Source organism: Ovis aries, chromosome 1 (assembly GCF_016772045.2).
Source record: "Ovis aries strain OAR_USU_Benz2616 breed Rambouillet chromosome 1, ARS-UI_Ramb_v3.0, whole genome shotgun sequence".
Taxonomy (NCBI): domain Eukaryota; kingdom Metazoa; phylum Chordata; class Mammalia; order Artiodactyla; family Bovidae; genus Ovis; species Ovis aries.
The window spans coordinates 83630143-83648147 of NC_056054.1; positions in this window are offsets into that span (position 1 = coordinate 83630143).

Consider the following 18005-nt stretch of genomic DNA (forward strand, 5'->3'; position numbering starts at 1 on the left):
ATGATAGAACATAAAATTTACACAAAAGAGAGAAGGTATTAAGAAGATGAGAGAAAGTGAAAAGTTGATAACATCAATGAATTGTAGGGTAAAGTTTTGTAGGCAGAGTCCTATAGAGGAAATAGAGCAAAACAAGACAGGAGGCAATGCTCAAAGAGTGAGCTGTGAACAATTGACGTTGCAGAGGGGGTACAATTATTGGTAACAGTTGTATCTAGAGAGTGGGTTTCGGAGATATGGTGGAGGACGAGATTATTTATAACAGGTTATTTTAAGGAACTTGAGGCCAGATGGGTGAAGTGTTACCTGCAAGTTAACTGAAATCACCAAGAATTAGGATATAAATAATTAGAGTGACAATGAGCTACAAAACAACTCATTTTTAATGGTACAAAATCTAAGAGGAAAAACAAAAATTCATAGTTTACAGAACACATATATGGCTAAACTCATCACAGTTTAGGTGCTGGTATTCAAAAGAAATGGCAATCCACTCCAGTGTTCTTGCCTGGAGAATCCCAGGGACGGGGAAGCCTGGTGGGCTGCTGTCTCTGGCGTTGCAGAGTCAGACACGACTGAAGCGACTTAGCAGTAGCATTCAAAAGTTAATGACTTTTATGAGATAATTGTATTTTTGCAAGGTAAAGTTAAAATAAATTTGCTTTAAATAAACTGTACTATTTAAAAATACACAAAGACATCGGAATTTGTGTAATATATGAGTGTCCATATACTGAACTGAAAAAGTCTCAAACAATTGTCAGGAAGTCACTTACTAACTAGCCCTCCTCCCCAATTCACCAGTAAAATAAAATTAGCCGTATTTTTTGGAGGGAAAGGACTTTAGAGGCTGAAAGTCAATCATCAATTGAATTATGACCAAATTGGCACAGTGGCACAGCAATATTTTTTGCAATATTTGTTTCATTTCATGCTGACTATGCATAGCAAAGAATGATTCCTGAAAGAGGGACATATAAATTTTATTCCTTAGAATAAAAAAAAAATTTGTTTTGATTTTTTTTGACAGTGGACAAAAAATATTTTGACTGACTACTCCATATGTTAGATGACAAATCAGAGCTACATCATCAAATAATTCCTAGCATATAAAGAATTTCTCCCCACTCACTCTTGACTGAGAGTTCTATTATATTCTGTACATGTCCACCTACATATATTCTTGGAAAGAAGGGAACCAGTAATGCTTTCTTATAAACAAAAAATTTAGTAAACTTATATATGCCAAAATCATCAAGTCATAATTGAGCAATTCAGAACATCAAAAGAATATAATATACAAGACATTATATAGAAGCTTTCCTTGAACTCTATCCCAGCCATTATTATCCTCCCTTAAAGATGGACAGTGGTTTGAGTTCTTTCCCAAATATTTTGTCTTAAAATTTATATGAATATAATTAAACAATACAATGGAGAAGGCAATGACACCCCACTCCAGTACTCTTGCCTGGAAAATCCCATGGACGGAGGAGCCTGGTAGGCTGCCGTCCATGGGGTCACTAAGAATCGGACATAGCTGAGCGATTTCACTTTCACTTTTCACTTTTATGCATTGGAGAAGGAAATGGCAACCCACTCTAGTATTCTAGCCTGGAGAATCCCAGGGACGGGGGAGCCTTGTGGGCTGTCGTCTATGGGGTCACACAGAGTCGGATACAACTGAAGTGATTTAGCAGCAGCAGTAGCAGCATACAATACAAAGAAGCATAATTCTAGCATGGCTTCCAAGAGTTATTCTCCATGGTGTATATGATCTCCATGTCCCGCTTTGGGTATAAGGGAGGATTTGTGAATACAGAGAGATTCCATTCCCGTGATTAGACTATGAATTAATAACTTTGAATTATCCAAATGTGGTAATCAAGTGAGTTTTTAAAAGTGGCTGGGCCTTTCCTGAGAGAGAGAGTTTCAAAGCCATAGATGTTCTTCTCCTGGCCTGAAGAAATAATCTGCCATGTTATGAGAAGGCCATGTGGCTAGGACCTAACAGCATACCCTGGCCATCAGACAGCCAGAAAACATAGGCCTTCATCCTATGATTGCAAGGAACTGCCAGTCACCTCAATTAATTGAAAGAGGACTCTAATCTTCATATAGCATTGCAATACCAGTGAATATTCATGTTATCCTAGTGAGACCATGAACATAGCACCCAGCTTCTCACTCATGAACTCCTGACCCATGGAAAATGTGAGATAATAAATGCATAGTGTGTTCAGCTACTAAGTTTGTGCTAATTTGTTAGCAGTGATGGAAAACTTATACATCCAAAGTATCTTCTTGTGTTCTGACTTCTTTCAGTTACTGTTTTATTTATATGAGTAGCTCTTACTGTTGTGTGAAGCAATAATTTATTCATTTTGAATGTCATTTGATAGTCTACTGTAGAATATAAATATTCCAAAGATTCTGCATTCTACAGTTGTTTCAAGCCTTGGGTTATTACAGATACTGCTATGATGAACATTCTTGTACTTTTTCCGGTGCATATACTCGACCGAGTAGGAGTGGAATTGCAGCTGTAAGGTATGCATATGCTCAGCTCTAATAGACACTGTCAAACAGTTTTCCAAAGCAGTTGTGTCGACTTAGAATGACAAAAGCAGAATGAAAGTTTCAGTTACTCCATATGCTCATCAATAATTATTGATCATGTAATTTTGTTTGTTTGAGTTTCTAAAGTTTAGCTATCCTGGGAGGTGTGTAGAAGGATATGATGCCAGCTGCTACCACCAACATTGTGAACCATCTTCTCTTTAGTCTTCTGTGTGGGTCCATATATTGATATCCTAAGTTTCATTCAAATTATTGCTGTTGTCTTTAGTCCAGCTCAAAGGGAGGAGGGATTTGACTTATATGATGAATAGAAAACTATACTTTTTAAGATCAGCAGCAGCTATAATTCAGAGACGGCAATGGCAACCCACTCCTGTACTCTTGCCCAGAAAATCCCACAGATGGGGGAGCCTAGTAGGCTGGGGTCACAAAGAGTCGGACACGCCTGAATGACTTCACTTTCACTTTTCACTTTCATGCACTGGAGAAGGAAATGGCAACCCATTCCAGTGTTCTTGCCTGGAGAATCCCAGGGACGGCAGAGCCTGGTGAGCTGCCGTCTATGGGGTCGCACAGAGTCGGACATGACTGAAATGATTTAGCAGCAGCAGCAGCAGCTATAATTACAATGACAGCAACAAGATGGTTATTTAATTGGTTATATTATATCTTTTTACCCCCAACCACTTCTCTAGAGGCACTCCTGAGCTCTGTGGTTCACCCTTAGTTCCAACTTCTACACAGAATGTAAGCACAGCTGTTATGCAGAGATATTACCAACAATTTTAGCTCATCTTAACATCAGCTTGTCAGAATTCCAGTAGTAAATGAAACAAAATGTTACTATATCTTTTGAACATTTTTTCCTTTTGCAAAAACTAATTCCAATTAGAAAAAATTCAAAATGCAGCAAATTCTAAAGAGTGCGATATTCTAATTCTCAATAAATTGATAATGGAAGTGCAACAAAGTATTCAGAGAATCATGCGACTTCTCATAAGAATGACATACCTAATTCAAAATATTTTTTTCATGGTTTGCCCTTATTTACTTCACACGACTGAGTGACTTCACTTTCACTTTTCACTTTCTTGCATTGGAGAAGGAAATGGAAACCCATTCCAGTGTTCTTGCCTGGAGAATCCCAGGGACGGGGGAACCTGGTGGGCTGCCATCTATGGGGTCGCACAGAGTCGGACACGACTGAAGTGACTTAGCAGCATCTAACATAAACCATAAGATAGAAGTACAAATATCACATAATTGCCCTGATGTGCCCACTGCGGAGCGTGTCAGTCTACATGCATGCCTTGTTTTAGGTAGATTCAATGATTAATAAATTCTATTATTTAAAAATTGATTTATAGTTTGGTGCCTTACATAGTCAACTGTCCAAGATTTTCAAATTTTTCTATTTATACGATACTACTTAACACAATGTTCAGGTATACACATAAAGAGACATGCACTTGTCAGGTACATTTAGAAACAAATCAAAGAATCTTATTTCCTTGAAGTATTTCAAGCTTACAAAAAAATATAGAAATAGCGTGATCAACACCACATTTTCATTCAGCTTTTATAAATCTTAACATTTTGATATATTTGATTCAGAAATGTTTACCCAATAAGTAATTATTACAGATGTTTATATCCTGTGCCCCAATCCAAAAAGGAACCTCCAGCCTGAATTGTTTGCACCTCATCCCTGTGCATTTTTAAAAATCCTAGATGCAACTTCAAAGTAATCTAGGTCATTACAGTTGACTCAGACAATTAAAAAAAAAAATGTTACGTTAATGGAAACTATAAAGATGGAAGTGAAATCACCTCCAAATATCCCTTCGAGTTGATAAATTATCTAACTGGAAGCAGGAGGGATAATAAAGGGGTATAATCAAAAGGAAAAACACCAGGATCTTGAGCCAACTTTATCATAAACCAACTAGTTACGAACATGTTGTTGTTGTTCAGTCGCTAAGTCATGTCTGACTCTTTGTGACCCCATAGCCTGCCAGGCTCCTCTGTCCTCCACTATCTTCAGGAGTTTGCTCAAATTCATGTCCACTAAGAATGCAAATAGTCACCCTGCAGGTGGAGTAACCCTTCAGAGGTGGTGTGCTTTGCTACAGCATTTTAAGAGTTAAATTGTGACCGTCTTTAGGTTGTATCTTCTTTTTCTGTCTAACACACGTCCTAAGACATCTTTTGTTTTACACTATTATTATTTGAATTTAATTCCTCCTAGTTAAGCCTTTTTAGTTAGGTTTCCCCTGAGTAAATTATTTAAACCCTTGGTGAGTGTTCTTATGTGTCTTAAGGGTCAGTTGAACCTGACGACTTCCTTAGTCAAAATATCTGGGAAACTATAGGACCTTTTGGAAAACAGAAGGTCCATCATTTCTACCACTGTATCTCCAGTGCTCACTAACACTCTCTGGTAGAAAGCCAACAAATGTCTTGGAATGGCTATGTACATTTTCCCCAAAAAATGTAGTTAAGTAGGATTTCCCTGGTGGTCCAGTGGTTAAGAATCTGACTGCCAGTGCAGAGGGCACAGTTTGATCCCTGGTCTGGGAAGATTCCACATGCCCTGGGGCCACTAAGCCCATGGAACACAACTACTGAGCCTGCATGCTGCAATTACTGAAGCCAGTGCATACCCCACAGCCCATGCTCCACAACAAGAGAAGCCCACACACCACAACTAGAAAGTAGTCCCCACTCACTGCAACTAGAGAGAGCCCTGGAGGAGCAAGAAAGACCCAGCACAGTTTAAAAAAAAAATATATATATATATATATATACACACATATTTAATTACACTTAAATAAATGTAAGGATGCTAAATTACTTGCATTACTGATAGATACTCACTTTGAAAGCTAATGATCGTTTTGTATCCTGTATCCCTAGCTAAGGGCTTGCCTGGTGGACCAGTGCATAAAGAATCTGTCTGCTAATGCAAGAGATGCAAGAGATGTGGGTTCGATTCCTGGATCAGTGAGATCCCCTGGAGAAGGAAATGGTAACTTGTTCCAGTATTCTTGCCTGGAAAAATCCCATGGACAGAGGAGCCTGGCGGGCTACAGTCCATGGGGTTGCAAGAGTTGGCACAGTTTAATGGCTAAACCACCACTATCCCTACTTAAAGTTCAATGCTACCAGATCTCAATTTTTAATATACTTTAGATTATAACAGTACTAGGTTCATAGAATTATTCACTCACTTCTTCATTTCATGTATACAATAGAGGTAGTGGGGAATACAGAGATTTAAAATCAGTTTCTTATCTCTAATGTATATGATATATTAATACATTTAGATGGAAAGAAAAGGTTTGGATAGAGGATGCTTTATGGAAAATAGAAGAAGTAAAAAAAAATATAATTAGCTATTGTAGTCTGTATATTACATCAGCTTTTTCATTTTTTAGTCAAATCCCTGCAAGTTAAATATATTATTTTCAGCCCAATTTACAAGGGCCGCTGTGCTCAGTCACTCAGTCCTATCCAACTCTTTGCAGTCCTATGGAAGGTAGCCCACAAGACTTGTCTGTCCATAGAATTTTTCAGGCAAGAATATTGGAGTGTATTGCCATTTCCTCCTCCAGGGGATCCTCCCAACCCAGGGATCAAACCCACATGTCTTGGGTCTCCAACCCAGGCAGGCAGATTCATTACCACTGCAAACTTGAAAAGTCCCACTATACAGATGAGTACTTGAAAATCAAGAGTGGAAGTAGAAGATCTGGTTCAGTTCAGTTCAGTTCAGTTCAGTCGCTCAGTCGTGTCTGACTATTTGCGACCGACCTCAGGAATCGCAGCACGCCAGGCCTCCCTGTCCATCACCAACACCAGGAGTTCACTCAAACTCATATCCATCTTGTCGGTGATGCCATCCAGCCATCTCATCCTTTGTCGTCCCCTTCTCCTCCTGCCCCTAATCCCTCCCAGCATCAGAGTCTTTATCAATGAGTCAACTCTTCACATGAGATGTCCAAAGTACTGGAGTTTCAGCTTTCCTTCCAAAGAACAGAGAGGGCTGACCTCCTTTAGAATAAACTAGTTGATTCTACTTGCAGTCCAAGGGACTCTCAACAGTCTTCTCCAACACCACAATTCAAAACCACCAATTCTTCAGTGCTCAGCTTTCATCAGAGTCCAACTCTCACATCCATACATGACCACTGGAAAAACCATAGCCTTGACTAGATGGACATTTGTTGGCAAAGTAATGTCTCTGCTTTTGAATATACAATCAAGGTTCAGTTCAGTTCACTTCAGTAGCTCAGTCGTGTCTGATTCTTTGCAACCTCATGAATCGCAGCACGCCAGCCCTCCCTGTTTATTACCATCTCCTGGAGTTCACTCAGACTCATGTCCATTGAGTCCATGATGCCATCCAGCCATCTCATCCTCGGTCGTCCCCTACTTCTCCTGCCCTCAATCCTCCCAGCATCAGAGACTTTTCCAATGAGTCAACTCTTCGCATGTGGTGGCCAAAGTACTGGAGTTTCAGCTTTAGCATCATTCCTTCCAAAGAGATCCCAGGGCTGATCTCCTTCAGAATGGACTGGTTGGATTTCCTTGTAGTCCAAGGGACTCTCAAGAGTCTTCTCCAACACCACAGTTCAAAAGCATCAGTTCTTCGGTGCTCAGCCTTCTTCACAGTCCAACTCTCACATCCACACATGACCACTGGAAAAACCATAGCCTTGACTAGACGGACCTTAGTCGGCAAAGTAATGTCTCTGCTTTTGAATATGCTATGTAGGTTGGTCATAACTTTCCTTCCAAGGAGTAAGCATCTTTTAATTTCATGGTTGCAGTCACCATCTGCAGTGATTTTGGAGCCAAAAATAATAAAGTCTGACACTGTTTCCACTGTTTCCCCATCTATTTCCCATTAAGTGATGGGACCGGATGCCATGATCTTCATTTTCTGAATGTTGAGCTTTAAGCCAAATTTTTCACTCTGCTCTTTCACTTTCATCAAGAGGCTTTTTAGCTCCTCTTCACTTTTTGTCATAAGGGTGGTGTCATCTGCATATCTGAGGTGATTGATATTTCTCCCGGCAATCTTGATTCCAGCTTGTGTTTCTTCCAGTCCAGCGTTTCTCATGATGTACTCTGCATATAAGTAAAATAAGCAGGGTGAAAATATAGAGCCATAAGGGTGGTGTCATCTGCATATCTGAGGTTATTGGTATTTCTCCTGGTAATCTTGATTCCAGCTTGTGCTTCTCCCAGCCCAGCATTTCTCATGATATTCTCTGCATATAACTAAAATAAGCAGGGTGACAATATACAGCCTTGACCTACTCCTTTCCCTAATTGGAACCAGTCTGTTGTTCCATGTCCAGTTCTAACTGTTGCTTCCTGACCTGGATACAGATTACTTCAGAGGCAGGTCAAGTGGTCTGGTATTCCCATCTCTTTCAGAATTTTCCACAGTTTATTGTAATCCACACAGTCAAAGGCATAGTCAATAAAGCAGAAATGGATGTTTTTTCTGGAACTCTCTTGCTTTTCCATGATCCAGCGGATGTTGGCAATTTGATCTCTGGTTCCTCTGCCTTTTCTAAAACCAGCTTGAACATCAGGGAATTCAAGGTTCACATATTGCTGAAGCCTGGCTTGGAGAATTTGAGCATTACTTTAGTAGCATGTGAGATGAGTGCAATTGTGCGGTAGTTTGAGCATTCTTTGGCATTGCCTTTCTTTGGGATTGGAATGAAAACTGACCTTTTCCAGTCCTGTGGCCACTGCTGAGTTTTCCAAATGTGCTGGCATACTGAGTGCAGCCCTTTCACAGCATCATCTTTCAGGATTTGAAACAGCTCAACTGGAATTTCATCACCTCCACTAGCTTTGTTCGTAGTGGTGCTTTCTAAGGCCCAGTTGACTTCACATTCCAGAATGTCTGGCTTTAGGTGAGTGATCATACCATCGTGATTATCTTGGTGGTGAAGATCTTTTTTGTGCAGTTCTTCCATGTATTCTTGCTACTTCTACTCAATATCCTCTGCTTCTGTTAGGTCCATACCATTTCTGTCCTATATCAAGCCCATGTTTGCATAAAATGTTCCCTTGGTATCTCTAATTTTCTTGAAGAGATCTCTAATCTTCCTGTTCTGTTGTTTTCCTCTATTCCTTTGCATTGATCACTGAAGAAGGCTTTCTTATCTCTTTTTGCTATTTTCTGGAACTCTGCATTCAGATGCTTGTATTTTTCCTTTTCTCCTCTGCTTTTTGCTTCTCTTCTTTTCACAGCTATTTGTAAGGCCTCCCCAGACAGCCATTTTGCTCTTTTGCTTTTCTTTTCCATGGGGATGGTCTTGATCCCTGTCTCCTGTACAGTGTCACAAACCTCCATCCATAGTTTATCAGGCACTCTGTCTATCAGATCTAGTTCCTTAAATCTATTTCTCACTTCCACTGTATAATTATAAGGGATTTGATTTAGGTCAGCTCTGAATGGTTAGTGGTTTTCCCTACTTTCTTCAATTTGAGTTTGAATTTGGCAATAAGGAGCTCATGATCCGTGCCACAGTCAGCTTCCAGTCTTGTTTTTGCTGACTGTATAGAGCTTCTCCAAATTTAGCTACAAAGAATATAACCAATCTGATTTCGGTGTTGACCATCTGGTGATATCCATGTGTAGAGTCTTCTCTTGTGTTGTTGGAAGAGGGTGTTTGCTATGACCAGTGCATTCTCTTTGCAAAACTCTATTAGCCTTTGCCCTGCTTCATTCCATTTTCCAAGGCCACATTTGCCTGTTACTCCAGCTGTTTCTTGACTTCCTACTTCTGCATTCCAGTCCCCTATAATGAAAAGGACATCTTTTATCGGTGTTAGTTCTAAAAGGTCTTGTAGGTCTTCATAGAACCATTCAATTTCAGCTTCTTCAGCGTTACTGGTTGGGGCATAGACTTGGATTACTGTGATATTGAATAGTTTGCCTTGGAAATGAACAGAGATCATTCTGTCATTTTGAGATTGCATCCAAGTACTGCATTTCGGACTCTTTTGTTGACCATGATGGCTACTCCATTTCTTCTAAGGGATTCCTGCCCACAGTAGTAGATATAATGGTCATCTGAGTTAAATTCACCCATTCCAGTCCATTGTAGTTCGCTGATTCCTAGAATATTGACATGCACTCTTGTCATCTGCTGTTTGACCACTTCCAATTTGCCTTGATTCATGGACCTGACATTCCAGGTTCCTATGCAATATTGCTCTTTACAGCATCGGACCTTGCTTCTATCACCAGTCACATCCACAGCTGGGTATCGTTTTTCCTTTGGCTCCATCTCTTCATTCTTTCTGGAGTTATTTCTCCACTGATCTCCAGTAGCGTGTTGGGCTCCTACCGACCTGGGGAGTTTCTCTTTCAGTATCCTATCATTTTGCCTTTTCATACTGTTCATGGGGTTTTCAAGGCAAGAATACTGAAGTGGCTTGCCATTCCCTTCTCCAGTGGATCACATTCTGTAAAACTTCTCCATCATGACCCACGTGTCTTGGGTTGCCCCGCAGGCATGGCTTGGTTTCATTGAGTTAGACAAGGCTCTGGTCCTAGTTTGATTATATTGACTAGTTTTCTGTGAGTATGATTTCAGTATGTCTGCCCTCTGATGCCCTCTTGCAACACCTACCATCTTACTTGGGTTTCTCTTACCTTGGACATGGGGTATCTCTTCACAGCTGCTCCAGCAAAGCGCAGCCACTGCTCCTTACCTTGGATGAGGGGTATCTCCTCACTGCTGCCCCTCCTGTCCTTGAACATGGAGTAGCTCCTCTAGGCCCTCCTGTGCCCGAGCAGTCACCACTCCCTGAATGAGGGGTTGCTCCTCTTGGCCACTGCCCCTGACCTCGGGCGGGGGTAGCTCCTCTCGGCCACGCTAATTAAACCCAAATCTCTGTGACCCTAATTCCCCTTCATTTGTTATATTTCATGCTGCAGTCAGAATGTATAATAGAGGACAATTGACTCTTTTTATATAAGTAAATAAGTCATTTTTGAAAAGCAGATGATTTATTCTAACAAGCAGTAAGAAAAATTTTTCCTTTAAAAATTATTAAAAGTTCACATAATGTGGCAAGAACAACACAGTGAGTTGCCATGTATTCTTAACTGAGTTTCTTCCAATTGTAATATCTGACATGACTTTAGTAAAAGAACAAATTCAAGAAAATAATAGCATTAAAAATCTAGGAAACATATTCAAGATTGCTCCAGTTTTACATTTACTCATTTGTGAGTGTTTATAAATGTATATGGTTGTTCAATCGTAAGTCGTGTCCGACTCTTTGTGACCCCATGGACCCTCCAGGTTCCTCTGTCCATGAGGTTCTTCAGGCAAGAATACTGGAGTGGGTTGCCATTTCCTTCTCCAATAAATGTATGTAGTATTAACAATGTTATCACATATGTGTGGGACTTCTCTAGTGACTCAGAAGGTAAAGAACCTGCCTGCCATGCAGGAGGCCAAGGCTCAGCCCCTGGGTCAGGAAGATCTCCTGAAGAAAGAAATGGCAACCCACTCCAGCATTCTTGCCTGGTGAATCCCATCAACAGAGGAGCCTGGCAGGCTATAATCCATGGAGGTGCAAGAATCTGACATGACTTAGTGACTGAACCACCACAACTATCACTTATGTATAGGTTCAGGTAAGCATCACCACAATAAAACTGTCCCACATAGAAATCTCTTGTGTTACCTTTTATAGTTGCATTCATGCCCAGAGTGGCTATACCTTCTTACATTCTCACAGCACAGTATGACAGGTCCAAATGTTCTGCAAACTGTCTAGCATTTGATATTATTACTATTATATTTTGTTAGCTATTTTAATATATGTGCAATAATCCTTCATTGTGGTTTTCATTATCATTTTCCTAATCACTAATATTGTTGAATGTATTTCCTTGTGTGTATTTGGGGTCTGTTTATATTCTTTGGTGAAATGTCCATTCACTTCTATTGCCCATTGTTTGTTTGGGTTGTTTTCCTACCATTAACTTTGGACAGTTCTTCATATATTCAAGACATGAGTCATATATACTGTTTGCAAATATTTTCTCCCAATCTGTAGCTTATCTTCTTGCCTTATTTGCGTCTTTTTTTCAGTTATTATCAAGTTCAATTTATTCATTATTTTCTTCTATGAATCATGTTTTCTGTTTCACATATAATAAGAAGGCTTCATCACATTCTAGGTATCAAAAATTTTCTCCTATGTTTTCTTTTAGAAGTTTCATAGTTTTACATTTTTCACTTAAGTCCACAATCTATTTCAAATTATTTGTTCTACAGTGTTTGAGGTTTATGCTGACCTTAATATTTTCAGCCTATGGATACCTAATTAATGCAGTGCCATTTCTTAAAAAGAGTATCCTTTCTCCATCAATTCCTTTTGCATTTTTGTCAAAAATGTATTATTCATACTTGTGTGGGGTATTTCTGGATTCTCTCATGTCTATTGATCTGTCTATCTTGCTACTAATGTGAAGCCTTGATTATTGTAGATTATATGGCAAGTTTGAAAGTTAGGTAAATCACTTGGACTGCAGAGAGATCCAACCAGTCAATCCTAAAGGAAATCAGTCCTGAATATCATTGGAAGGACTGATGCTGAAACTGAAACTCTAATACTTTGGCCACCTGATGCGAAGAGCTGATTCATTGGAAAAGCCCCTGATGCTGAGAAAGATTGAAGACAGGAGGAGAGGGGACAATAGAGAATGAGATGGTTGGATGGCATCACCAACTTGATGGACATGAGTTTGAGCAAGCTCTGGGAATTGTTGATGGACAGGGAAGCCTGGCGTGCTGTAGTCCATGGGGTTGCAAAGAGTTGGACTCTACTGAGTAACTGAATTGAACTGAAAGAGGTAAGTTGGTCTCTCCCATATTTGTTTCTTTTTCAAAGCTGTTTTAGCTATTCATTTTATTAAAGGTTGTTTATATCTACAAAAAGTCTTGCTGGCACTTTGATAGGAATTTCTTTAAAATTGATGGGAAATTTAATATTTTCACTGTGTTGAGTCTTGCAATCTATAAATCCAATAGGTCTCTCCATTTATTTATATTTTCTTTCCTTTCTTTCATTATCATTTTTTTAGTTTTCAGCATACATATCCTGTACATGTTTTGTTAAGTTTATATTTTAGTTGTTATATTTTGAGTGTATAATTATAAATGATACTGAACTTTTATATAGAAATACTATTGATTTTGTATGTTACTCTTATAAAATGAAACTTTGATGAGTCACACACTATTACTAGTTTTTTTTGTAGATTCTTTGGGATTTTCTACATAAATAAATATTTCATCTGTAAGTAGAGAAGGTTTTAATTTCTTTCTTTCTAATTTGAATGCTTTTTATTTTCTTTTTCTTCCTTATTGCACTGACTAGGACTTCCAACATTATGCTAAACAGGAGTAGTAACAGTAAGCAGCTTTGCCTTTTTCTTGATCTTAAATAAAGACATTTAATCTTTTACCAGTAAATATGGGCTGCCCTGGTGGATCAGACTGTAAAGAATCTGCCTACAATATGGGAGACCTGGGTTTGATCCCTGGGTGGGGAAGATCCCCTGGATGAGGGCATGGCAACCCACTCCAGTATTCCTGCCCAGAGAATCCCCATGGACAGAGGAGCCTGGTGTGCTACAGTCCATGGGGTAGCAAACAGCTGGACACAACTGAGTGACTAAGTATACAACATATATAGTGTTAGCTGTAAATATTTGTTGAAGTACTTTATTCACTTAAGAAATCCCCTTATATTACTACCATGCTAAAGGACATAAGATTTTTTGTATAAAATTAGAACTAAATTGTAGAGAACATTAGCTTCAAAGTTATGGACTTCAAACATACACAGAAAATTGAATTATTAAATGCTTTTAAGCAAGTAAATATGGATAGGATATATTGTAATGTGAAAGAACTAAATATAACAAGGTCAATTTGGGAAACTATTACAATATTCCAGGTATGAGCCTGAAAGTTTCTGAACTGGATTAGTGAGCAAACCAGACTAATTAAGCAAAGGACAAAATGTGAGAAAGACTGAAAGAAAAACTAGGCTACAAGTAGCAAATAAGGGTCTAGTGTCAAGTCTGACTAAGGTTTTAAGCCTGAATGGCATAATGTCATTAGTAGGTGCAGTAAGTTACAAATACTAGAGAAAGTAATAATCAAATTGTATGCTGAGGTGAAGTACAAAAAGGAAGACAGATGGAGAATTTGTGCTATAAATGGAAAAGCAGTTTATAATTATTTGTGAATTAAGAGTTCTTTTTAAAGTGAATAGCTTTAATATAATGTTTACTAATAGTAGTTTGACCACCTGACCTGCCTCTTGAGAAACCTATATGCAGGTCAGGAAGCAACAGTTAGAACTGGACATGGAATAACAGGCTAGTTCCAAATAGGAAAAGGAGTACATCAAGGCTGTATATTGTCACCCTGCTTCTTTAACTTATATGCAGAGTACATCATGAGACACGCTGGGCTGGAAGAAGCACAAGCTGGAATCAAGATTGCCAGGAGAAATATCAATCACCTCAGATATGCAGATGACACCACCCTTATGGCAGAAAGTGAAGAGGAACTAAAAAGCCTCTTGATGAAAGTGAAAGAGGAGAGTGAAAAAGTTGGCTTAAAACTCAACATTCAGAAAACGAAGATCATGGCATCCAGCCCCATCACTTCATGGCAAATAGATGGGGAAACAATGGAAACAGTGTCAGACTATATTATTTTTGGCTCCAAAATCACTGCAGATGGTGATAGCAGCCATGAAATTAAAAGATGCTTACTCCTTGGAAGAAAAGTCACGACCAACCTAGATAGCATATTGAAAAGCAGACATTACTTTGCCAACAAAGGTCGATCTACTGAAGGCTATGGTTTTTCCAGTGGTCATGTATGGATGTATGGACTGTTAAGAAAGCTGAGTACTGAAGAATTGATGCTTTTGAACTGTGGTGTCGGAGAAGACTCTTGAGAGTCCCTTGGATTGCAAGGAGATCCAACCAGTCCATTCTAAAGGAGATCAGTCCTGGGTGTTCTTTGGAAGGACTGATGCTAAAGTTGAAACTCCAATACTTTGGCCACCTTATGCAAAGAGTTGACTCGTTGGAAAAGACTCTGATGCTGGGAGGGATTGGGGGCAGGAGGAGAAGGGAATGACAGAGGGTGAGATGGCTGGAATGCCATCACCGACTCGATGGACGTGAGTTTGAGTGAACTCCGCGAGTTGGTGATAGACAGGGAGGCCTGGCGTGCTGCAGTTCATGGGGTCACAAAGAGTCAGACATGACTGAGCAACTGAACTGAACTGAATAGAAGTTTTTATGATCTGCATCCATACATATTGTAAAATAATTTGCTAATAAGTATATTTAAGTAATCAAGGAATATATTAGATTGAATTGCACTGTTGAACTATATGAAATGCCTGTATCTAATTTTTGGTATATGAATAATGAGAAATTTGTTTGGTTCAAACTAATTTGAACTATATTATATTTAACTATGTATATGCCTTTTTATGTGTATATGTCATGATGTCATAGTGGTAGTTTAGTCTCTAGCTTGTGTCCAAGTCTTGCAACCCTGTGGACTGAAGCTTACCAGGCTCTTCTTGTCCTTGGGATTTTCCAGGCAAGAATACTAGATTGGGTTGCCATTTCCTCCTCTAGGGAATCTCCCCAACCCAGGGATTAGACCTGGATCGTCTGCATTACAAGCAGATTCTTTACCAACTGAGCCAACAGGGAAGCCCCCATATATATACATGCATCATACATATATGTATATATTTATTTTAGCTAAAGCAATAATGTATATTTATGAAATATTAAATCAACCACAACAGTCTATAGCAATGTCCCATGTTCAAGCACATAAATAATTTTTAACAAAACATAGTGGGGATAATAAACAATAATTTCACTTCAGTTCAGAACAGATTTTGCTGTCAAATGAGTTATTTAAATATTTTGCTTCTCAGACCTTTTTAGATTTTGCAACTGCATAAAAGGCTATGTGGACCTATATAGGCTATATATCATGTGTTATAAATATTTTATTTTTAAAGATACATATTTTCCCATGCATTTAAATTTTAAATTACTTATTTAGGCTTTTCTAATGAACTAAGTATTTAATGATGATCATAAAACTACATTGTTTTGATTCCTCTGTGATGGAATAAAGAAATATTATTGCCTGGTTAAAAAAATTCAAAATCAGAAATCATGACCTACCATATCCTTAGAGGGAGACCTATTGTAGCAGTTAGCAATGCAGCTGTACACACATGTAATTCAAAGGCACTGAGGCAAGAACTGTCAAAACATTACTGAAAATGACAAGGATATATGGTTCATTAGTCTAGGAACCGAAGCATTATAAACCAGTTGGTGATCAGTTTAGTAATTTGACTAAAGTTGCATATTTATGAAAAAAGCCCTGTACCAACTGTTATAATTTAATTTCAAATCATGCCTGGGAGAAAGGTACATGTAATTGTGGGCATTTATTACAAGACCTAACCTAATGCCTATCAGAACAAAATAATCAATAGTCAAATTTAAAATACCACTCTTGATTGAAAATATCTTACTATTTTCTCAGTATTGATTTTTAAGGCTTAAGAGTGTCAATAAGCCAATTTTGTTAATTAACACAGAATTAATTCATGAATTATTCAACATTCAGAATAGTTAAATGAGACAGGAAAAAATATTTTACTGTAGTTGGAAATACATCACATCTTCCAGAGTTTCTCTTCCTGACTTCTGAAATCCATTCTTGCATGCACACTATTTTTATTATTCATACTTGACATTGTTATTCTAATGAGAAGGTTGTTCTAAAGTTCTTTACCTAGTAAAGTTTCTGAGAAGATGTCACTTATAGTTCTTACTTCATCTTTAACATGATAATTATATGGTTGCATGGGAAGGGATGCAGATGTACAAGTGAATAATTACTGGTACAGAAAATTTTGCGTGGAGGTGGAGGACTAGAGAAACATAAACGTAAAATGTGTAGAATTGTCTCAGAGGTTGGACTGTTAGTGGTAAAAATAGATACTGCGGCAGTGAAAACTGAGGAGGCTTTTGATAAAATTATTGCCTTTGTTGACAGAAAGTTGATCTTATTCCCACCAAGCCTATCACTTATTCTAGGAGGAACTCGCAACAGTAACAATGATAATATTTGATAGTTGCTTTAGTAAAATTCTACAGTTGTTGAAGTCAGACAATAATTATAGAATCTGTAAACAAAGATTGAAGAGGAAACAACCCAGTTAAGAGAAACTTCTTTTTGCTTCCAGCCAATTTTTGTGTGTGTGTGTGTGCCACAGATTAGTCAATATTAAGTTGAGGAAGAAAGAAATGTTCAACAAAGATCAACAAGTACAATCTTTGCCAAACTCAAGAATTATGACAAGTTTGTGCTTATTTTCAGAAGAGATTTGGAAGAAGGAAAAAAAACAAGCAAACAGAAACCAATTAAGATTTTAGGGGATTTTATTGTCAAAGGAAATATAAGCCCTGCCTGCAAAAAGCTTCAGATTGCTCTGCCTCTAAAGCAGTCCTTGCCTCAAAAACTACGCAGGATTCAGGATGCTTGGGGCTGGTGCACGGGGATGACCTAGAGAGATATTATGGGGAGGGAGGTGGGAGGGGGTTCATGTTTGGGAACGCATGTACACCCGTGGTGGATTCATGTCAATGTATGGCAAAACCAATACAGTATCGTAAAGTAAAATAAAGTAGAAATAAAAATAAAAACTACACCAGCAGCATGCAGACTTTGAAAGCTAATTTTCTGCTGAACCACTTGTGACTATAAAGAGTAGGACAGTATTCTAGCAGCTGGAGGAAGTTGATGTTCCTGTGGAGCAGGACAGAGCCACTCTGACCAGGACCCTACATCTAGATTGTTCCATAGGAGGAAAAATAAGGTATTAGCCAATATGGTTCAGGGGGTAGTCTTTTTCTTACAGTTGCATATTGTACACCATAAAGGGGCAAACTGGAACTTCCAGATTATTCTAAATAAACTGTTTAAGATGCTATGTGCATTATAAAATGGATAGATTAATGAAAAAATAGGGAAGAACAGTTATTCATTAAGACAGAAAAGCAAAAATAAACAAATGGGATCTAATTAAAATTAAAAGCTTCTGCACAACAAAGGAAACTATAAGCAAGGTGAAAAGACAGCCTTCTGAATGGGAGAAAATAATAGCAAATGAAGCAACTGACAAACAACTAATCTCAAAAATATACAAGCAACTTCTGCAGCTCAACTCCAGAAAAATAAATGACCCAATCAAAAAATGGGCCAAAGAACTAAATAGACATTTCTCCAAAGAAGACATAC